A 23,766-nucleotide genomic window follows, 5' to 3' on the forward strand; every position below is an offset into this window, starting at 1 on the left:
TGGAGGGGCTCTGCAGCTGTCAAGGGGCTGATCAGGAAGCCCTCCTTCAACAGGTGACCTTTAAACAAGGACCTGAACAAGGTGAGCTAGGGAGCCTGGCAGATACCCGGGCAGAGGTTCCAGGCAGAGAAGGGCAAAGGCAAGCTCAGGAGGTGGAGGACCCTGGCGTGTGGGTGGGAGGAGGGCAGAGGGGGAGGGGCCCTGTGGGATAAGAAGTAATGTATCTGGTCCTGTCCCTGATTCCTAGAGCAGAGCTCCTAAACCCTTGGAATTTCCCAAGTGATAAGAGCGTCTTCTGTTCTTTCTAAGGATCCCTCCTGAGCAGGAGTTTATGCTAATGAGGTAACTTAGGGTGGGGCCCTAGATCCCCTCAGGGTGGGGCCGGTCACCAGCAGACCAAAGGATTAGAAGGTTGGAAGTTTCAGCCCCATCCGCTGACACCCTCCCCCGCCACCCCCCCCCCCCCCCCCCCCCCCGCCAAGGGAGTTGGGGCTGCAGAATAAGTTCCATAAAAACTCCTGAACGAGCAGATGGGATGAGCTCAGGGGTTGGTGAGCATGTCCACAGACCAGGTTGTGATGCACCCCAGTTCCATGGGGACAGAAGCTTCTGCACTCAGACCCTTGCCCGATGTACCTCTTCATCTGTATCCTTTATACACCAGTTATATTAAACTGGTGCTTGTAGGTGAATGTTCCTCTGAGTTCCATGAGCTGCTCTAGCACATTAATTGAACCTGAAGAGTGGGTCTTGGGAACCTCCAATTTATAGCTAGGTGGTCAGAAGCACAGATGACAGCCTGGGCTTGGGACTGGAGTCTGCAGTGGGGGCTCTCCTGTGGGAGTGAGCCCCTAACCTGTGGGATCTTGTGCTTCTCCTGGTAGATGACGTCAGAATGGAAGTAAATTTGTTGCAGGAAGACCCCTTCCAGGGCCTGAGAGTGGACTCTTGTCGAACACTCGGAAATGAATTGTCCGAGGAGACACACGTGCTGACAAAGCAGGAGACTTTATTGGGAAGGGGCGCCCGGGCGGAGAGCAGAGGGTAAGGGAACCCAGGAGGACTGCTCTCCACGTGGCTCGCAGTCTCGGGTTTCATGGTGATAGGGTTAGTTTCCGGGTTGTCTCTGGCCAATAATCTTGCTTGGCCCATATTTGGTGATTCAGGGTCCTTCCTGGTGGTGCGCGCATCTCTCAGCCAAGATGGATTCCAGCACAAAGGACTCTGGGAGGTTGGTTGTCTCCTCCCTCTTTTGGCCCCTCCCAAATTCCTCCCGGTGGCAGCACCATGCTCATGACCTGTTGTGAGACAAGTCAGGCAAGCGGGCCTGGCCATGGCGGGTGGTTTCCGTCAACAGTTCCCTAACAAATTTGCAGGACAGTCAGTCATCCGCTGAGAACTGAAGAACGGCTTGATGTTGGGAAACATGCCAGGAGCCCCAATGTGGGTTTAAACTGGCTCACTCTGCTGTGTGCAGGGTGAAGGGGGGTGGGGTTAGTCAGGAAGACCAGGCAGGAGGCGGGTCCTGGAGCAGGGTAAGTGGGGTGTGTGTGTGTGTGTGTGTGTGTGTGTGTGTGTGTGACTGACAGTGGTTGGATGCCGGCCACACTGTGGAGGGACCAATGGCTGGGTTTGGTGGACGTGGCCTGTGAGAGAAAGAGGGAAGATGAGATTTGGGCCTGAGCACCTGACAGCGTGCAGCTGCCATCATCTTACTGACCTCCCCGTCACTGCAGGGAAGAAGAGCTATTTGAGAGCTCTGCTCACCCGCACCAGGTGGCCCATCCAGGCTGCCTGAGTGAAGCAGGGCATGGGTTCCAGGAGGTAAGGACTGATGGGCCGCCTGCTCTGAGGGCAGCTGGCTGGGGCCCACACCTCTCCCTCGGGAGCGGGGACCAGGACTGGCTGGGTGCCGCCCAGTGCAGCCGGCCTGGGCGAGGCCTTCCCAGGGGAATTTAATCCTCCTAATACCCTGGGAGGGAAAGGCTATGTACTCTGGACTGAGTGTTTGTGTCCTCTCTAAATTCATATGTTGAAATTCTAACCCTCAATATGAAGGTATGAGGAGGTGGGGCCCCTGGGAGGTGATAAGGTCATGAAGGTGGAGCCCTCGCCCCTTTCACCAGTGAAGACACCCGTCTGTGAACCAAAAAGGGGGCTTTCATCACACACTGAATCTGCCAGGATCTCGATCTTAGACTTTCAGTCTCCAGAGCTGTGAGAAATAAATGTTTATAAGTCACTCTATGCATAACATGGTATCGTATAACACCCTGTGTACACTGGGGTGTTCTGTTATAGACTGACACACTGACATTATCGTGCCCATTTTACAAATGAGAAAACTGAGGCTTGGAGGTGGAGGACTTGCCCTTGGCCACACCGCTGGAGGGCACTGCAGGAACCTGACCTCAGTTGTCAGGCTCCCAGGTCCCCATCCTTCCTCTGGTTTCTTAGGCCACTCTGCTCCCTGAATCCAGAGGGCCCTGTGCCTCAGGCCGCTGCCTCTGGGGGCCGGACTGGAGCTGGGGTGAGCCCAGCTTTCCCTGGGGTCTGGCCAGCAGCATGTTCTGCTGGCGGTGGAAGAGTGGAAATAGGCGAGCTCCGAGTTGAGAGTGGCTTCCCTGAGTCTGATGTGAGAGCTGTGAGATGGGACAGGTAGGGGACAGGACACTGGACACTGCTGTCCTCATGCAGGTGTTCAGTTCCGTAAGCAACGAGCTCCTCTGAGCCAGGCACAGTGTTCAGAACACAGTGTGTATCAGTCAGGACATGATATGGCATAGTAACAAATGACCCCCAAATCTCAGCAGTTGAAAATAAAAGGCTTGGGTTTTGTTCCTGTTGTATGTTCAATGTGACCCACAGAGATGGCACTGTCACTCGTGCCTTCAGAAGAGGGACAGAGTCAAGGCCAGCAGTTAAATGTGGTCACACATTATTTCCACTCAGGCTGATTGTCCAAAGCTAGTCACATGGCCACATGTGATTCTGGGGTGGGGGGCATGGTGGGTGGGCAGGAAGATGTAACCAGAGAGCAAGAGACATTACGTTTCTGTAAGAGAAAGATGCCATTTCTGTTACTGCTGCTGGTGATGACGAGTTACCCCCAAACACAGCAGCTTAGATCATTTTATTGTGCTCCTGGATGTTGAAGGTCAGGATTTGGAAAAGAACATTTAACATAGCAGGACCCTGTGGGGTTCCTGGGCATGGAAGCCTTTCTGTGTCCCCTGTTTCTTGTTTGTAGGGAATAGGCTCCAGCCTCCATGACCTTCCCTGAGTTCCAAAGGGCAGACTCAAACAGTTGCTAATCAGGGAAGGGAGGAGATGAAGAGACAAGAGAGGAATAGCCAAGAAACAATAGCGTAGCCTTGGGAAAGGGTCCTGGTTCCCCCTCAAGGGATACACATAACAATATCTTTGAGCTCTTCTGCAGACTTAAACCCCAACAAAGGGAAGATGTCAACTACCTGATAAAGCATTCTTCATTCCAGAGAGAAGGTCACAGTTTGATAAACTCGAGAACCACAGAAACACATCGGGAGACCACCTGAGGCCAGGTTAAAGGGGTGCAGGCCCTGCACACACCCTGTTCCTTACCAGCAAGCCCTCCCTTGAACCATTGCTATAAAACTCATCAAATCCCCTGGGCTTGGGACACACAGTTTTGAAGGCATGAGCCCGCCGTGTCCCCCTTTGCCTGGCAAAGCAGTAAAGCTATTCTTTTCTACTTCACCTGAACTCTGTCTCCGAGATTTGACTTGGCACTGGCGCGTAGAAGCCGAGTTTCCACATCAAACCCAGCAAGGAGGGTGACGTCAGCGGCCGCGGTGGGAGGGGACACCAGGCTCGGGGCTGGAGTCATCTGAAGAGTCACCACCTCACGTGCCTCTGGGACGGTCACGAGGAGGCTCCAGATGGCCTCGGTGCAGCTTTGGTTTCCTCACAGCAGGGAGGCTGCCTTTCAAAGGGGACGGTCCCAAGAGAGACAGGTAGAGACCATCTCATCCTTTGTGACCTGGCCTCACTTACCCCGGGGTGGCACCCTGCCCGGATCAGGAGCAGGGAACACAGCCCCACCTCTGTGCAGGAGGAGGGCCAAGCCTGGGCGCAAGAAGAGCCTGCTCTGTAGGAGGTCTGCTGATTGGAAAATGCAATTTGCCCCAGAGGAGGGGTGGGAGACGGGAGAGCGGCACTGGTGTCCGCTATAGCGGGGAGGATGCCGTACATCCAGGATGCAACCTGGAGCTCTCTACGTGGGCAGTTTCCTGGAGGCACCCTCAGGACCGTCTTGCTTGAAGCCGGCAGGCAGGGCAGAGAAGGACCAAGATGCGGGTTCCCCTCCTGGCTCTGCCTGTCCCCAAACTCTGGACCCTGGGCAGGCCCTTGGCCTCTCCACGGAAGAGACCCCAGAGCAGGGAGGCGGGCCTCTGCCATCCTCTGAGAGGAAGAGGTTGAGGTGAGACAGGAAGCCAGGCCAGGACCTGCCCCACAGAGGTGCTGCTTAAAGGTGTGCAGGGGGCGGGGATCACTGGCCATGGAGGTGATGCTGGGCCGAGACTTTGGGCCCAGGTCCCCCAGGTGGCCCCAGAGGACAAAGGCCCTGGAAAGGCAGCACCAGTCAGGGGAGGTGTGAAGGCTCAATGCAGGAGGAGAGGGGGCTGAATCCAGCCCCCACCCCCCGACCAGGCAGGACCCAGCGCTCCCCTCCTCCCACCAGCGAGCACAAGTTCCCGACTGCCACCGTGGATGGGGAGCTGTTCCCCGACGGCAGGAAGCTCAGGGTAGAGCTGGGGAGTCAGGCACCAGACAGCTTGTTGTCTGGAATTCTCTATGGGGCAGGTCTTCCCGGGAGGAGGAAGCTGCTCTGGCCCAGCCCACGCCGGTGTCTGAGGCCTCATCCAAACATGGGACACGAAATGTGGGGAAGCTACTTTGGGAAAAGTTTGCACTGGGGGTTCGGGCCGGGGGGTTGGGCCAGGATCCCCGTGAACTGTCCCTTCTTTCTCAGGGCCCTGGAAGCCCAGCTGCTTCCAGCAGAACCGAGGCGCAGCGCAAAGGACCCAAGGACGGGAGGAAGGGCGGCTGCAGGCTGTTTTCCGTTTGCTTTCTCTACACAGCGCTGTTGCCAACTCCAACAGTCATGTCCCCCATGACGTCTGGGGACACAGAAGTCCCTGCTTCTTTCAGTGCTTCTTCTGCCAGTAACCACCCTGGGGAAGATCCTTCACTCCGGACTTGGTAAGGCTGGGTGACGAATTCAAAGCCAAGGCTACAATGAAACTGGGTGCCCGGCAAGTAATGGAATGAAAACTCTGGGCCCAGAATTCTTGTCTCTAGACAGAGAATGGGAGGCCCAAAAAAGGGTGTCATCATGCATTCTGGCTGCTGTAACAAAGTACCACAGACTGGGTGGTTTATGAACAACAGAAATGTATTTCTCATATGTATAGCTGATTCACTTTGTTATAAAGCAGAAACTAACATTGTAAAGCAATTATACCCCAATAAAGATGTTAAAAAAAAAAAAAAAAAAGAAAGAAATGTATTTCTCACTGTCTGATAGCTGGAAGTCTCAGATCAGGGTATCTGTAGGTTTGGGTGAGGGCCCTCTTCTGGGTGGCAGACTTCTCACTGTGTCCTCACGAGGCGGAATGGAGAGGCTAAGGAGCTCTGGGTCTCTTATAATCTCGAATGAATAATCTCTAAGGAAGGCTCCACCTTCATGACCTAAGCACCCACCAACACACCATTGCACTGGGTGTACAGATCCCAACCCTGGGGGGACACAATGCTCAGACCATAGCAAAGGAGGCGAGGAGTGATCAGACCATCTGAGCCATGGACAGTGGCTATTCCCGAGTACCCAGGACACGCAGACCCCTGGGGAGGTGCGTGGTGCCTGCCTGGGCTCCCTCAGTGGGCCCCACCATATCTTCTCCTCCCTTAATAGTGGTGCCCTTGGTTTTGAGCGTGGCACACTGCTGGCTGGACCAGTTCTGGCCAATGGAGTGTAAGTGGCAGCACCATGAGGAACTTCTATTCCAGGAAGTAGTTTTTAAATAAGAGTGGGCAAGCCCTTCATCCCTCTTTCTCCTTCTGCTGGCAGGAATGTACACATGATGGCTGGAGCTGGAGCAGTCACCATGGACCATGAGGTAATCTTGGGAATGGAAGCCGCACACAGCCGAGCCTGGGAGTGGTGGAGCCTGAGCCTCAACACGCTGCACCCTCCCTAGCAGACCTTCCTCCTCCCACGTGGAGTAACTTCTGTCTTGTTTAAGTCACTGTTGTTTTAGGGTATCTTTCACCCACAGCTAAAGACAGTCCTAACCGCTACACCCCTCTCAGGGCATTTGGAGTCAATTGCAGTTCTCGCACAACACGTCAGCCAATGGTTATACGTGATCTCACTGCACTGGAGCACCGTAGCTAAGCTCAGGCTGTTTATTGTGGGATGACTCTGGTCTTGTCAGGGATGAGGCCTCCTACACACAGCCCTGTTATCATGACTATGGTGACAATGGCATGTGTCTGGGACTTGCAGACACATGAGAGAATTGAGCCAGCTCAGGTGTCCAGGGGCAGACTGAGCACCCTTTTACTTCCCTCCCCTCTCCAACCCCCCCTGGAAATGGCAACTTAGCACAATGCCAAGCAGACACGAGAAGAGGGTGGGAGGACTCCTGACAGATATACTTCCAGAAAATAAAAAACAGGCATGATTATATTGATGTATAAACCAAGGAGGAGGAGACTGCAGCTCAGTACATGGGCAAGAGGCAGTTTGGGTAGAGGTGCTACCCTCCCCAGCACCTGGAGAGGCTGTGAGCTCAGAGTCTGCAGTTTGTGAACAGGATGGGCCAGGGGCTTTGCTGGGGTGGGGGTGGGGGCGGGGAGCGTTGGTGGAGGGAATTGTCCACAGAACAGTGGGGTGAGCACTCTGCTTGCCTTGAACCCAGGCTCCACCACGTGGCTAGCAGTGCTGGGTTTGCCTTTGGAAGTGACCTTGGAAGCAGGCTTAGTACCACCCTTATTCACCAGGTCTCTGTGGGGTGAGGAGGTCCAGCACCCTCCACTGAAGGCTGCCGGCTATGAGTCACTCTGTGGACAGAACTGGAGCCAGCCTTCTCAGGAAGGGGCGAGGCCGGCTGAGGAAACAGACCCAGACAGCAGAGGAGAGCTTTGCCCGCTGTCCGCACGCCTCAGTCTGTCTTTCCTCTGTACATGCAAACCGGCAACCAAGGAAAACAGTCGCCGCGAGAGAAGGACCTGGATGAACCAAGTAACAGCTGTCCTGGGAAGATAGAGATAATAAAGGCAATGAGCAGAACTTAAAAATCATAATTAACATCTCAGAGATATTTGAGGAGGTATTGCATTCACAAAACAAGAACAGGAAGCTAGAGAAAGGAAAAATCAGGGAACAAGAGAAAGTTCAGAGAGATTAAAAATATGATTGTCAAAACAAAACAAATATCAGCAAAAGGGCTGGAAAATAGAGTCAAAGGAACTTCCCAGACTAGGGCAAAAAGACAAAAAGATGAAAAACATGAGAGAAAGTTAAGAGTTGTGTGGCATCATCCAGGATGTCCAAAATGTGTCTAAGAGGAGTTGAGAAACTATGAGGATTCAGCTTAAGCAGTGCTTAGAGGAAAATTGATAGCTTTAAATGCCTATATTAAGAAGAAAGACCTCCAAATCAGTAATCTAACCTTCCTTCTAAAAACACTGAAAAAAGAAGAGCGAAATAAACCTAGAGTGGGCAGAAGGAAGAAAATAAATAAAGACCAGAACAGAAATTAATGAAACAGAGAATATAAAAACAATAGACAAATTCAGTGAAACCAAAGGCTGGTTCTTTGAAAAGATCAACAAAATTGACAAACCTTTAGCTAGATTGACTAAGAACAAAAAGGAGAGAAGATTCAAATTACTACAATCAGAAATGAAAGAGGGGACAGTACTACCAACTTTATGGAAATAAAAAGGATTATAAAGGAATACTATGAACACCTGTATGTCAACAAATTAGGTAAATCAGATGAAATCGACAAATTCCTAGAAAGACACCAATTACCAAAACTGACTCAAGAAGAAATAGATCATCTGAATATAACTATAAGAAAGAGATTAAATTAATAATAACGATAATAATACTATAAACTACCCATGAAGAAAATCCCACGCCCAGATTGCTTCAGTGCTGAATTCTACAGTCCTAGACTGTTCAGGCTACCATAGCAAAATACCACAGACTGGGTGGTTTATAAACAACAGGAATTTATTTATCATAGTTGAAGGCTGGAAGTCTGAGACTGAGGTGCCAGCATGGTTGGGTGAGGGCCCTCTTCCAGGTTGCAGACTTCTCATTGTATCTTCACATGGTGGAAGGGGCGAGGATTCTTTGTGGGTCCTCTTGTATAAGCTTTCCCACTGATGCGGGCCCCACCCTCATGACCTACGCACCCCTCAAAGTCCCCACCTTCTAACATCATTACATGGGGAGTAAGGATTCCAACATGTGAACGGCGGGGGGGGGGGCACACAAACATTCAGACCCTAGCACCTTCCAAACATTTAAAGGAGAATTAATACCAATTCTTCACACACTTTAAAAAATAGAAGAGGAGGGAACACTTTCCAATTTATTATGAGTTCAGTATTATCCTTGTACCAAAATCAGAAAGGACATCACAAGAAAAGAAACTGATAGACTAATATCTTTTATGAATATGGATGCAAAAATCCTCCAGAAAATAAGAGCAAACCAAATCCAGCCACAAATAAAAAGAACTACATATCATGACCAAGAAACTATCCAGAGATGCAAGGCTGATTTAACATCTGAAAATTTATATAATACAATAGGTCAGTTGAATAAAAAACAAAAATCACATGAACATCTCAAAAATCATTTGCCAAAATCCAACACCCCTTCATGATAAAAATACTCATAAACTAAGAGCAGAAGGGAACTTCCTCCACCCAATAAAGGCATATATGAAACTGCCACAGCTAGCATCATACTTAGTGAAAGACTGGATGCTTCCCCCTCAGATGAGGAACAAGACTACTTCTGTCACATTTATTCAACCTTGTACTGGAGGTTCTAGCTAGGGAAACTGGGCAAGAAAAAGAAATAAAAGGCATCCAAGTTGGAAAGGAAGAAGTAAAATTATCTTTATTTGCAGATGACATGATCTTATATGTAGAAAACGCTAAAGATACTACACACACACACACACACACACACCCCCAACCCTGTTAGACCTAATAAAATAAATGAATACAGCAAAGTGGCAGGATACAAAACCAACACACACAGATCAGTTGCATTTCTATACACTAACAGTGAGCAACCTTGAAAGGAAATTAAGAAAACAATGCTATTTACAATGCATCAAAAAGAATAAAATACTTAGGAATAAACCTAACCAAGAAGATGAAAGACTACACTGAAAACTACAAAACACTGCTGAAAGAAATTAAAGGCATAAATAAATGGAAAGACATCCTGTGTTCACGAATTAGAGGACTTAATATTGCTAATATGTCCATATTACTCAAAGCAATCTACAGATCAACGCGTTCACTATCAAAATGTTAATGGCATTTTTTTCAGAAATAGAAACAAAAACATACTAAGATTCCTTTGGAATCTCTAAGGGCCCTGAATAGCCAAAACACTATTGAGAAAGAAAAACAAAGTTGGAGACCTCACGCTTCCTGGTTTCAAAACATATTATAGGGGGCTTCCCCGGTGGCGCAGTGGTTGGAGAGTCCGCCTGCCGATGCAGGGGACACGGGTTCGTGCCCCGGTCCGGGAGGATCCCACATGCCACAGAGCAACTAAGCCCGTGCACCACAACTACTGAGCCTGCGCTCTAGAGCCCACAAGCCTCAACTACTGAATCCCGAGCACCGCAACAAAGAGTAGCCCCCGCCCGCCGCAACTAGAGAAAGCCCGCATGCAGCAACAAAGACCCAACGCAGCCTAAATAAATAAATATTTTTTTTAATTAAAAAAAAAAAAAGAATTCCAAGACAGCAGAAGGAGAATGTTAAATCATGTGTAGGGCTCTTCTGAGCATGGGGCCCTGAGCAGCTGCAATGGTGGCAAGCCCATGAATTCGGCCTGATTATTGGCTCCAAAATATAAAATAAACCAATGGCTCAAAATAGAGAGCCCAGAAGCAGGCACAGGCACATAAGCTCATTTGATTTATGACAAAGGTAGCCCTGCAGGAACAGTGGGGAAAGGACAGCCTTTTCAGTACATGCTAAGGGGAGAAAAATCCAAGTGCAAAAAAAGTATAGACTTGAAAAAAAAAAAGTATAGACTTGAAAAGATGAAAAAGTCCTTAAAAAAGGAAGGAAATTCCAACACGTGCTATAACCTGGATGAACCTTGAGGCCATGATGCTACATGAAATAAGTCAGACACAAAAGGACAAATACAGTATGATTGCACTTACATGAGGTACTTAGAGGAGTCAGATGCATAGAGACAGGAAGGAGAATGGCTTCTACCAGGGGCTGGGAGAAGGGGGGGTGGGGTGGGGTATTATTATGTTATGGGTACAAAGTTTCAGTGTGGGAATATGAAAAATTCTGGAAATGAAGGGTGCTGATGGTTGCAGAATAATGTGGATGAACTTAATGCCACTGAGCTGCATGCTTAAAATGATGAATATGGTAAATACTATGTTATCTATATTTTAACAGTGAAAAAGAAAGAGGAAAGGCAAACAACATAGCCGTAGAAGAATATATAGAAGAATAACTTCATGATCTTGGCCTAGAGAAAGGTCTCTTAAGCAAGATTGAAAAAGCCCTAATGATAAAAAAAAATGTCTGATCACTTTGATTCATTTGAATTAAGAAACTTTTCTTTATCAATGATACTATTAAAAGAAACATTAAGTCACAGAGTGGAAGAAGATATTTGCAATACATGTAACTGTCAAGGGGCTTATATCCAGAATATATAAAGTACATCTAAAAATCAATAAGAAAAATACAGAATGGGGAGTAAAATGGAAAAATGGGCAAAATGTTTGAACAGACATTTCCAAAGAGAGGATATTCAAATGGACAATAAACATATACATGTGTTTTAACCATGCAAATTAAAATCACAGTGAACTAGCTCTCCACAACAAGGGGTTGGTAAGTGTGTGAACTTACCAGGAAATCTTAACACTGCCGGTGCTGTAATCACTTTGGAGAATGGTGTGGCAGTGTCTTCTAAAGCTGAAGATTTGAACACCCATGAGCCTGCAATCCCTCTAGAAGCTACTTACCTACTAGCATGTGTGTGTGTGTTGCAGCCAAATACATATGCAAGTATGTTCTTAGCAATATCTTGATCATAGCCTCTGCTCTGGACTGAATGCTTGTGTCCCCCAAATCCATTCGTTGAAACTTAATCCCCAATGTGACGGTATTTGGAAGTGGGGCCTTTGGGAGGTCATTAGGTCATGAGGGTGGGGCCCTCATGTGGGATTAGTGACCTTATACAAGAGACAAGACAGAGTTTCTCTCTCTGTCTCTTTCTCTGCCATGTGAGGACACAGGGGAAGACAGCCATCTATAAATCAGGAAGATTTCCAGATGGCCTTCACCAGAACCTGACCCCTGACCATGCGGTCACACTCATCTTGGACTTCCCACCTTCAGAACTGTGCGAAATAAATGTTACTTGTTTTAGCCACCCAGTCTATGGTATTTTTGTTACAGCAGCCTGAACTGAGATAGCCCCCAAATGGAAACAATGGAAATACCCATCCATAGTGTAATGGACTAAAAAAAAAGCATATTCATATAGTGAATTCTATACAGCAGGAATAGAATGAACTACAGATCCAGTAAAAGGGTTAAATCTTAAAATGATATTGAGAGAAAGAAGGTAGATATAAGCTGTGCATACACTGTTTGATTCCACTGATAGACATTACACAGACATGCAGCTCTCACCATCATCCTTGGACGCAAGGACGCCTGGTCAACTATAAAACCATTTCAGGAAGAGCTTCTTGGGTATGCCAGGGGGCATAAATCCAGGCAGGGGCCAGGGAGGGAGGAGGTACCACTGGGATGCATCTGACTGGTGGCGACACTGGGGTTTTCTTGACCATAATTTGCTAAGTTAAGGGACATTCCTGGCGGTCCAGTGGTTAAGACTCCGTGCTTCCATTTCAGGGGGCGTGGGTTCGATCCCTGGTCGGGGAACTAAGATCCCACATGCCGTGAGGTGTGGACAAAAAAAAAAAAAATTTGCTAAGTTGAACACTTATATTTAAAATTTTTTTCTGGATGTATATTGTATTCACAACAAAGAGGAAAAACAGAGAGAAAGGAGGAGAGAAATAGAGCAAGTATGAAAATCCTTTCACGTAGTATTACTGGAGGGGGATGTGGAGTTGAGACTTATTCCAGGTTCTTTTGTGTATTTGATGACCTCTTCCCCACGCCGCCCCCTCATCATCCTCCAGCATTTAGAGGAGCTCCTGTGCTAGGAGAGGGTACCTGCCTGATCGCTGCCCCCTCACTGCTGCCGCCCAGGCAGACGTGGACTCTGACCCACACAAGCCGCTCTGGCCAGCCGATCAGGCCCAGCTCTCCTCCTTAGGAACGTGTTTTCCTGCTTCTTTGTAAGCAAGGTCATTCTATTTTTTTGTTTGTTTGTTTTTACATTTTTTCCCTTGGTTTATCTATTTATTTTTTTAATTTTTAATTGTTTTTTGGCAAGTCCATTTTTTAAAAAATTTTATTTATTTTTTGGCTGTGTTGAGTCTTCATTGCTGCACTTTCTCTAGTTGTGGCAAGCAGGGGCTTCTCTTGTTGCAGAGCACGGGCTCTAGGCACGCGGGCTCAGTAGTTGTGGTGCACGGGCTTAGTTGCTCTGTGGCATGTGGGATCTTCCTGGACTAGGGATCAAACCCGTGTCCCCTGCATTGGCAGGCAGTTTCTTAACCACTGCGCCACCAGGGAAGTCCCTGGCAAGTCCATTTTAATTGGATGCCAGGTGTTGTGGATTTTACCAGGTTGGAGGCTTGATATTTTTGTATTCTGAGAAATATTCTTGAGTTTTTTTCTGAGATACAAGTAAGTTACTTAGAAATTGTTTGATTGTTTCTGGTCTTGCTTTTGTGATTTGTTGGGTGAGTTTGGAGCTATGCTCAGTCCAGACTGAAGAGTCTGGGTTAACCCCTGAGCCCTCTCCCGATACTCAGTGAATCTGAGGTTTCGGTCTGGCTGGTGGAGCCCCATGTGGGCACCGGGCACTAGTCTCTCCCCACTTACGGCGCTCTTCACAGACGCATGTGAGTGCCCCAGGGAACCCTCAGCAGATCACCAGGGCTCTCTCCTGGCAGCAGTCTCCTTAGGGGTCCTCTGTCCTGAAGACCCTAATTGCCTTTATCTCCCTGGATGTCCAGCTCCATCTCTTGAACTTGGGGAGCCTTCTCTGTTTGTCCAGGAACCCCCCTGTCTGCTCTGTAGCCCATAAACCTCTCAGGAAGGGAGCAGGCCATCACAGGATTCACCCATCTGTTTCCCACCTCCCAGGGACCGCCATCCTTCCTCACCTGATGTCCTGTTGTTCACAAGTTTGTCTGGTTGTGTTGGTAGTTTCGGGAGGGAAGGTAAACCTGGTAAATCTGCGACTCCATCCCAGGTGTACCCATGGAGGGTGCGTTGTACCCCAGATGGGCCAGAAGAGAAGGTTCTGAGCACAGGGCAGGCAGGCAGAGGTCTCAGAATTTCTCTCTGCTGCCTCTTTTCTCAGGCAGGAGCTGGGGAGGGAGGAGGCCAGAGGAGAGAGGAGATTACAGGGGAGAGAGGAGAGCTAGTGGATCAGGGGACCCTGCGTGACGTCCAGAAGAACCGGGGCCGAGAAGCCACTCGATGGGAGGGCCGGGCGAGCCCCAGCACGACTCTAGATTTCAGGCCCTGGGCTGTGGCTCGTGCCCAGTGGGGTGACTAGGTCCTCACCTTTGATCACCAGGGAAACATGATCCCCTGGGTCCACCCCACTGAGATTCCCCTCCAAAACCCTTCTTTCAAAGGCACCCCTCTTCTCGGGCCCTGGTGCTGGGCCAAAAGGTCCAAGGCCAGCCTTGCTGGTCTGCTCAGGTCCTGGCACCCTCTCGGCCTTGGTCCTTCGGGCCTCTCTATTTCACAGGCCTGAGAACAGCCCATTTATTTGGGAAAAGCCAGAAACCCTCAACAATTCTCTGTCCTGAAATTCTCAAGAACAAAGTGTTTGTTTTAACTTGAGGAACAGAGCCTCCACCTGGAAAATCTAAGTGACCTCAGCAACCGTGCCCTCAACACCATCACCCTTGCCTGAGCCCACTGCAGGGCCCTGGAATGCCAGCCTTTCATATTCCTTCCTTCGCTGGCCTCTGGAGGAGGAAAAGGAGAATCCAGCCTCTGACCCTGCAGGCACCTGGTCAGCTCTGGCCTCTGTGGGCGAGTGTGCTTGGTTTCTTCCTGCTGAAGGTCAGGGGTGGGGATGCCCATCCAGCCTGGGGGCTTGGATTCTAGAAACTTCAAGGGGCCCAGGGAACGTCAACTCAGAGGCACACCCACACTGGGTGCTCAACCTGCGAGGTCTTCCCGAGCCCTGGGTATGGACGCAGCGTGGCCCCTGCCTGGTTGGAGGAGGGCCGGTGCTGACCAATGTCTCGGGTGCCAGGCAGTGGACGCTGGCCCCCAGCAGCCGAGGTGTGGCCACCCCAGCTGCTCCCGCCCCTCCCACAATGGGTGCTGTTTGCCACCCTCCGGCTCTTGGCTGCCTCCCGCCCTGCAGGGTCTCCAGGACCCAGACAGCTAGGAGACACTGCCCCTCACCTTTCTTTTTTGAGCACCTGCTGTATGCAGGGACGATTCTATAGGCACTAAGGAAAAATGGAGGGAGGGCCAATGAGTCCTACTGCAGAGAGATTACGCCTGTCGGAGGATGGAAGGCCAGTTATCCTCATGACTGCTGGTACTGACATTGACGGAGCCCTGGGGCACCACTCACAGGCTCAGTGCCTTGCTGCCATGATCTCGCCCCAGCTGGCAACTTGATTATCCCCGTCCTACAGACGGGGAAGGAGGCTCAGGGAGTTAGTTCATCAACCTGCTCAGGCTCACACAGCTGGACGTACGGCTGCCGAGACGGTAAAACACCAGATTGGTCCAAGCAAGGGAGAGTCGGGGAGGGTGCACAGAGGAAGTGGCCTTGAGCTAGGCTCTGGGGATGGGAATGGGCTCTCGGATGGAAGGCAGAGAGGAAGGGCAGAGAACAAAGAGAATAGACAAATAGGGTGCTGGTCACCCACTGAGCCCGGACCTGGGTGGGCGGTGGCAGAGGCAGGACAGGCTCAGAGCCGGGTCCTGCAGGGGTGCCCTCCCGGGTCGCAGGGGTGTCGAAGGGATTCTGCTAGGGAGTGACACCCTCCAGGGGGCTGGACCTGTCGGGGCCTGAAGCTGGTTTTGATGAGAAGTCAAAAACAGGTTTGTGGGTGAGTCAGTCGCAGGGAGCACACAGAGAAACCAGCTCCTTGGAGGTCTTCCCTCAGCCCTTCAGACTGCGCAGCCGCCCACGCCTGCCTGCCCGAGGACCAGTGGGAACAGGTTTGCTGGGCCCGCTGGGTGCCTTCCTGTGTGGATCTGGCCTCACTGTTGTGTCTAGACTGCCAGTGGGGGGTCCAGGAGGCGGCACTGGACAAGGCTACGTCTGAAACCTTGTTCCCAACCACAGATGGGGCAGGCTGGTTGGAAAATATTCCTTTCCTGAGACATCGCAGCTCGGCCTCTTTGAATCCCCCAGCCACTTCCTTCCTGTGTGTATCTTACACTGGCTGAGGGACTGGGCGGGTTCCCTGTGTGTTGTTGTTGCTTATTTTAAGTTTCTGTCTTGTTCCTTTGTGAGTTGCATGCAAGGGGGGGTGGGGTTGGTTCTAAGAGGCCTTTGTCACTGTAATGCATGTCGGGGATGACTTGGGTTTTCTCTACAAGTTAAAAACCTCTGCTTGTGAGAATGAGAAGGAAGGAGGGTCTCCTTAGGGCCACAGGTAAGGACCTTCACATGTGATATCATGCTTAGGCTCAAATCGGCGTCAAGACACAGGCAGGTAAGAAACATGGAGGATCCAGGAAGCTGGAGTATCGGCCGCGGTCTTGGAGCCAAGGTTTCCTGCCTCCTAGGTCCAAGTGCTTTCCTGGATGTCCACGGGCGATGCCAACACGCCTTCCAGTGCCTGTGGCGGCTGGGGACACAGTCTTCCCCCCTTAACCTTCAGAGCCTGCACTAAGAGTATGTGCTGCCTGTTTCCTGAGAAGTCAAGGGAACTTTGACTTGTTTTCCTTTCTCTTTAAGTAAACAGAATACAAGAGAGTTTCTCCAACTTCCTTGGCTGTGGCTCACGGGAGACGATGCAATTCACATGGCAACCCCATACACACACAAGGGTACACGTGTATATACGCATGGGTGTATAATGTGTGTACATGTGTATACAAAATACAAACATTTGTCTCTAATGGAGACAATTTTCAGAAAAAAACACTCACCCCACATTCACCCCACCTGCGATACACACGCATTTTCTGTACACAAACATATATGTGTATCTGTAACTGACGCGCATTTTAGGAAACAACGTCCACTCACCCTAAGCGTGACGTACTCAGTGTGCGATCTGCTCCGTCTTCTGCTGGCTGCCTTGCACCGAGCTGTGTCCAACACATCGGTGGGTCACAGTTGATGCTTGGCAGGCACTGAAAAGGAAGGAGTTGTGTTTGTGGGGCCCCAGAGCCCCGCACCCAGTCCCCGGGCACCTGCACTCCACACAGTCAGGTGCGCACACGCTTTGGGCCTGAAGGCAGGAAGGTTTGACCCTGCCCACGTGGCAGGCCTGGGAGCGCTACGCCGGACTCGGGGTTTCCTAGGGGGCCAAGTGTTTGAGGAGGGGCGTCCAGGCAGGAGGAACTCGAGGCCATGTCCCCAAAGACAGGTGTCCACGTGGCAACATACAGCACTTGCCACCCCTCCGAGCGAGCCCCCTTTTCCTCTAAATATGGGTGATGGTGATAATGATCGAAGCACAGCCAGCTCCGTTCACAGCTCGGAGGAGCGCGTTTATCACACCTCGCAGGGCAGGAGGTGCTCAGGGCAGAGGTGCTTCTTGCTAATTCCCACGAATTCCCACGAGGACCAGAGGCCCGGTGGCCCCACCCACCGCAGAGGGCGGGAGGAGTTAAAGGTGGGCGAGGTGTCAGTTCACCCAGGTGCGGCCCCGTGTGTGCGCGGGCGCAGGGGTAGGGACCCAAGAGGCTGGTTCAGAGAAGCGTGGCCCAGGGTTGCTGCGCCCTCCTCGTGGCTGAGACGCCCCTTTATTCCACACCAGGTGACAGTGATGCCCGTCTGGGAGAGTGCTCGCGGAGACCTTTCTGATGGACACATTCCTACAGGGCTCTGCAGGTAGTGATGGAGCTAGATATCCAGCCACCACCCTCCCAGAGCTCAGGCCCCGTCGCAGGGACCACTGACTCAAGCCTGCTGCGGTGGGTTCAGCAACCATGAAGAGGCGCAGTATGGGGGCCGCAGAGTGCAGGCTGCCCTGCCCAGCTCAGCCAGACGTGTGGCTACCAGCCCCGGTTCCCAGCCATCCGTGAGGTGCTGGTTCCCCCCTGGGTCCTGACATGGACCGTGGACAAGGGCAAGATTCCAGGAGTCAGGACCTGATGGAAGTGGGGTGCCCCCAGGACTGCTAGAGAGCCCCAGCTCCACGGAAACACAGTCACTGGGCCAGGTTAGAGATACACTCAGCCGTTTAATACCCCTAGGGCTGCTGTGAGGTTTCACACGGTCATGACCCAGGGCTGTCGCCTGCATGGAAGAGGATCTGCCGGTCAGAGGGGCCCGGCAGGTGACCGGGGCGGGGGATGTCGGTGGGGCAGCTGTCTTCCTTCATGCTGGGGTTTGCTCTGGGTGCCCCTGCAGCTATCTCCAGCTCCCCATGTAAGGGAGGGTGATGCTGGCCTAAGGGCTGCTTCAGAGCCCGAGTATCTGTGAGGTGGGGGCAGGCCGGGGTGCAGCCTGGGGAAACAGAGCTGGCAGGAGGCAAGCCTGGGATCCTTTTCTACCTCAGCCCCGCTCCCTGCCGGGGCTTCCTCCCACGACTGTTGCCACGCTTAGCAAATAAAAATATAGGCCGTCCAGTTATGCTTGAATTTCAAATAAACAACGAATACATTTTTAGTATCAGCATGGCCCTAGTGTTGCAAAAGTGTCCTGTATCTGGCCACTGTACCTCCTAGACCTTGGGCTCCATGGTTAGGTCTTGGAACCTGGTCTCCTGCAGGGGCTGGGGGCTAAGGCTGCAGGTCTGAGGCAGCCAGGACAGGCCACCAGACATCAGAGCCTTGTGCAAAGGGCAGATGTGGAAAGAATGGGTCAGAGGAGCGGGATCCCATAGGCCTGGAACGAAGCCTGAGACAGAAGCTGTGCGAGCTCCGAGCCCACGAGCCCGCATGTGGGTGGCTGTGATCTCCCGTGACCTTCTGGGAACCCCTCCACCCAATCACTGGAAAGGGTCTCTGCTCCCCAAACCCTGTCCCTCGCCAGACACCGACCTTGCTGTGGGGTACTGGTCCCCAGGTGCTTCCCCTGGGGGAGAAGAGGCGACTTGCTCAGCTGGCCCTTGTGCCCCGTATATCCGAAGAGCTGGGGCTCTCTAGCTGTCCTGGGGGCACCCCACTTCCATCAGGTCCTGACTCCTGGAACCACAGGACATGACACTGAAGAGAAAGAGGGAGATTGGGCATGAGAGGGACATCCCCGGGATAAACACAGCCCCAGTAGGAAGGCCTGGGCCTTTCCTGCTCCCACACCCAGGCCACGTAACTTGCTTTGTTCACTAACAGCTTGGCCTTAGGGAAAAGGAGGGCCCTAGAACCCTAGCTTCAGCAGAAGGAGGGATCCTAGCAGTACAGCCCAGCTAAGAAGATTCTGTGTTAGGGTTTGGGGCCAAAGGCCATTGAGTAATTGTATAAGGATTTTTTTTTTCATTTGTAATTGCTTGAAGATACAGTTCAAACTTGCTTAAACAAAAAGAGGAATTTAATTGGCTGTGTAACTGGATTACTAGCTTCAGGCATAGCTGGATCGAGGAGCTCACATTGCATCCATAGTCACTATGTCAACCTCTCTTTCTCTCGCTCTCTCTCTGTAATTCTATTTTTCCCCCACCCTTTTCGATTCTTCCTGGGGCCAGCTCCTCCTCATGGTCAGAGTGGCGAGCTGACCATCAATAGCTCCATTCAGACAAGCCAGAGCCTCACAGAAAAGAACTCAAGCCCTTGAGGCCACTCTGATTGGTCCCCTTGCTTGTATTCCCAGTCCAGACGTACCCCTGTGCCAGGGAGGCAGAGCTTGGCCAGTCCGGGGTCATGTGCCCACTCCTGTGAGGGCAGGAGGGAAGAGGAAGTTGGGCAGACAGCCGTGAACCTCTGCAGTATACGCCCCTGCTAAATTCGTTGCTCACCATCCTAGCGTTTGTGTTTCCAGCAGGGACCTCACCCAGAGAGGAGAGGGGTGGTCTGTCTGAGGGTGGATTCAGCTAATCCTAGGGACTTTACACAAAACTTTGTTAATGTGACATCTGACAAGCCAATCAGAAGGTTGTGTACTTATGCCGCTGACAGATGACTCAGACAGGCCTTGGGGAGCGAGACAGCTTCCTGCCAAAGCAGAGTGTAGGCAGAGTTGGTCCTTGGGGCTCTCAGGCCCTTTGGATGGAGACTTCTGGTGCGGAACCCACCTGGTTTCCCTCTGCTTCCAGTTCCTTGGGAGGTGACACTATTAAGTCCCTCACAGTCAGGGGTCACGTGACTGGTGTGGCCATGCACAGTAAGTGGAATGCTGTCTGTGACATCCAGGGGGAGGCATGATTCTCCAAGACTCTCCCTCTTCTGTACACGATGACCAGATAGGAGGTCTCGAGGGGAGACAGAGCCACAGCATGGGTGCAGCTTGGAGGGTCACCTGCCACTCGGTTAATCGTGTCTCCAAGAGTTGCGCAGATCTGAAGTGTGTGAGAAATAAACCTTTGCTGTGCTCGGACTCTGAGATCTGGGGCTGTTTGTTGCTGCGGCATAGGGCTCCTGACAAATACACCTTAACAGTCTCTTGGCCAATATGAGCCCCTGCTTTGCTCTGAGATGGCCCCAGTCTGCTCATCCTTTCAGTCTCTCGGGATTTGCACCCCTGCCTTCCTTCTTCTCTATCAAATATTCCTGGCTGGCTGATGGGGTGCTGATAGGAGCTAAGGTCTTAATGGTCGATGCCAGTTAATCTTGCCCACCCAACGTCCCCTCGCCCTTAAACTCTAACCAAACCGAGCACCCTCCAGAATCCTCTCCCCTGGATCTTTGCTGTCCCTGGCCTTTCTGTCCTGTTCCTGCCGTGGGGCCTCGCTGCCCTCTTGGATGGGTGCGGTCATACCAATCCCTTCACACCGTTTCGGATTGCGGCTCCTGGAAGACATTTCCCAGCGTGCGGACCCCAGCCTGGACTCTCCGGCAGCCTGCGCTTGTAGCTTCATCTGGGAACCACGTCTGTGCTCGCCTGCCTCCCGACAGACCTGGGGCTCCTGGAGGGCAGGCGGGGTCCATCCTGGCCCCTGGCGCCCAGGGAGTTTCACCTGCGCACCGACCCCACTTCAGCAGAACTGTCGATGCCTTACGCCACTGGGCGAGTCAAGGGCACTCAGACACCTCCTCCCGCCCCGCTGCCGGCTTTGTGGGCGCAGGCTGGGGGTGCAGACGCCTGGGGATACTCTGAACCTCGCCGCTCGCTCAGTCGCCCCTTCTGTGGCACACGCGGCCGCCCTCAGGCAGAGGCAGCGTGGGGCCCGCGCAGACCTCGCCGACCTCTCCGGTCCCGGAAACGCCCCGCGGAGCAAACGAAAAGCGCGAGTCAGAGAGAGCGCGGCGCCGAGGTGGCGGTTAAGTGCCAGGGAGGCGGCGTCTGCGGGCCGACTGGGAGACGCCCGTGCCCCCTGCCCGCGCGCCTCCGCCCCCGTGCGCCCCCCGCGCCCCCAGGCCCTCTGGCGCCCCCGCGCCCCCGTACCCCCCCACCCGGCCCTCCGCGGCCCCCCCTCCCCTGGCAGCCCTGGTCCCACCGAGCAGCTCCCCTCCCCTAGCACGCCCTCCTCCCCCCCACTAGCCCGCGCACCCAGCCTCAGCTTCACCCAGAACCTATTTTTAAACCTGGAAGCTGGCTGGAGACCAGTTTGCAAAGACCAACCTTTAATAGAAAGAGGTGCATGGCTGAAAGAAAAAGCAAGGGACGTTAGCGTGGGGACTAGTCAGTGGCTCCAGCGACGGGGCAGCTCATTCCCACATAATAGCACTTGCTGAGTACTTGCCTGCACTGGGAGAGGCGCAGGTGACGATGGTGATGGCCGCTCCAGTTTACTGCTTCAGCACCTGCTGTGCGCCAGGCTCTTCCCCAGCCACAGTACGTACATCGTATCGGGGGTATAAACTGTCATCCCAACAGCAACGGGTTTTTTTTGAAGCATAAATGCGTCAGTCCAAGGCACTTACATCTTCGCACAGCAGGAGATTCAGACTTTACTCATCTTCAATGTCCACATCAGTGCACCTTCCCAGTCACTGTGGTGGTGTAGCAAACCATCCCCCCAACTTAGTGGCTTCACAAGGACATTTATTTTGCTCTTGAATCTTCGAAACACATTCCCCTGGGGCTCAGCAGGGGGCGGTGTTTGGAAGACGCTCCCCCCCCAGCCCCCACCTGCCCCCAGGAGGCATTCTACAAGGACAGAAACCATTCTTTGGCCAGAGCCACCTAGGCTAGACTGGGGGTGGGCAGGGGGGAGGGTGGGGGATGGAGGAGGGGTGTCACAGGCTGCCAGGATCTGTGGGGCCACTCTGTTCCCTCATTCTGTGCCCTTACACTGGAGGGAACAGAGTTCAGGAGGTGAGCTCTGCAAAGAACAAATGACCCAGGCTGGTTATCCAGAGTTACTAGGCAGTTAAATTAGACAGGACGAATTTAATTAATTAGGCTGACTTAGTAAGGGGGACAAACTGGTATCTGGGACTTCTGTCCCACGGGGCCCAGTCCAGGGTGTTCTGATTTACACTCAACCTCAAAGGACCCCAGCTGATCCCGGAGCAGTTGCAGAAAGGGATGGGGCTTCGAGAGCCCCAGCTGGAGGCCCACAGCTGGGAGGAGGATGCCGGTCCCTACCCCCTGGTCGGCAGGATGAGTCTCTTCTTAGAATAGGCCTTCATATTATTTACCAAGACTCAATTTTTTTTCTCTTCTAACTCATTTACTTTTGTTTTTATCCTTGTGCGTGCCTTTAAAAATACAGTCCTCACATCATATTTCTCTTTTCTATTCATTCCTTCTCACTTGGTGATGAGAGCAGGCGGTGGCCATGTCCTGGGAGTTTGGCTGGGCAGTTTTCTCATCATTCCAGTCTATGTTAGTTGCAGTTTCCATTTCTTCTGTGACCCAACATTTATTTAGGAGAGGGTTTTAATTTTCAGTTTCAAGTGGGTAGATTTTTAAGGTTGAGGTATGATTTGTACACAGTGCATTTTATAAACTAAACTGTAGTTATTAACTTGAACATTTATTACACTGAGGTTTTAGGACTTCTGTACACTTTCTGCCCTTTGGTATTTATTGAGGTTTTCTTGATGACCCAATATATAAACCTTTTTTATAAATATTTCTTGAATGCTGGGAAGGAAAGTGGTCTTTTTAAAAATAAAATTTGAGGGACTTCCCCGGCGGTCCAGTGGTTGACTCCACGCTTCCACCGCAGGGAGCACAGGTTCGATCCCTGGTTGGGGAACTAAGATCCCGCATGCTGCGCGGCACGGCCAAAAAAAAATTAAAATTAAAATTTGATGTGGATATGGCTCACGGGTCACCAGCCTATGACCACGAAATAATAGGCAAGTCCTTCTTATACCTAAATTATACCCAAATTATGAAGACACTGTGCGCGAGCACACACACACACACACACACGCACGCACACGCACCCCGTTCCGTTGCCAAGGACGTAGAGCTCTGCAGAAAATGGCCTGTCTTCCCATAGCAGTGGAAAGACTGATGGGGTCCATCAGTTCTAAGTCACACTTTGCCACCTGGACCAAGCAGAACTCCTCCTGGGTCCCAGTCTGACCTCCGAGACTCTGTCCTCAAAGGTTAGGTGACCTCTGGCTATAACCCCATGGCTCAGACATTTTTCTAGATTGCTCCAGAAACTTCTATTCCTCAGCGCCTGCCCTCACTCTCAACGCTAAGAGCTCAAACCCAGTCCAGGGCACCCGGGAAGTGGCATCTGTCTTGGCGTTCCCTCTACTCCACCCACTCACCCGTCCCCCCAAAAGGCTCCTGGTCCCTAAATAAACTCTTCCATTAGAAAAAGAGAGGGGGGCTTCCCTGGTGGCGCAGTGGTTGAGAGTCCGCCTGCCGATGCGGGGGACGCGGGTTCGTGCCCCGGTCCGGGAAGATCCCACATGCCGTGGAGCGGCTGGGCCCGTGAGCCATGGCCGCTGAGCCTGCGCGTCCGGAGCCTGTGCTCCGCGACGGGAGAGGCCACAACAGTGAGAGGCCAGCGTACCGCAAAAAAAAAAAAAAAAAAAGAGAGAGAAAAGTTCACATGACAATGGATGTTTCTGAACAAAGCTTTACAGTGTTGTAAGGAGAAGTGGGAG

At 51.8% G+C, this 23,766-nt stretch overlaps 1 long non-coding RNA gene across 4 annotated transcripts; it reads right to left on the minus strand.

Moving 5' to 3' along the window:
- Window positions 1–482: 482 nt before the first annotated feature.
- On the minus strand, window positions 483–22,040 carry LOC111164728 (uncharacterized). Of its 4 annotated transcripts, none has more exons than XR_016391954.1 (5): window positions 21,432–22,040; window positions 18,637–18,801; window positions 16,673–16,779; window positions 3,740–13,802; window positions 483–2,215 (listed from the first exon to the last, which is right to left on the minus strand). It is a non-coding gene; the product is annotated as an uncharacterized LOC111164728 (long non-coding RNA). The 4 variants fall into 4 exon arrangements; XR_016391955.1 differs by having other exon boundaries at window positions 483–3,964; window positions 13,596–13,802; window positions 21,432–21,845; XR_002642156.3 differs by having other exon boundaries at window positions 483–7,300; window positions 13,596–13,802; window positions 21,432–21,844.
- Window positions 22,041–23,766: the final 1,726 nt, after the last annotated feature.

The sequence above is a fragment of the Delphinapterus leucas genome, chromosome 2 (assembly GCF_059928025.1).
Source record: "Delphinapterus leucas isolate spDelLeu-1000000601 "Yukka" chromosome 2, BTC_Dleu_Yukka2, whole genome shotgun sequence".
NCBI lineage: Eukaryota > Metazoa > Chordata > Mammalia > Artiodactyla > Monodontidae > Delphinapterus > Delphinapterus leucas.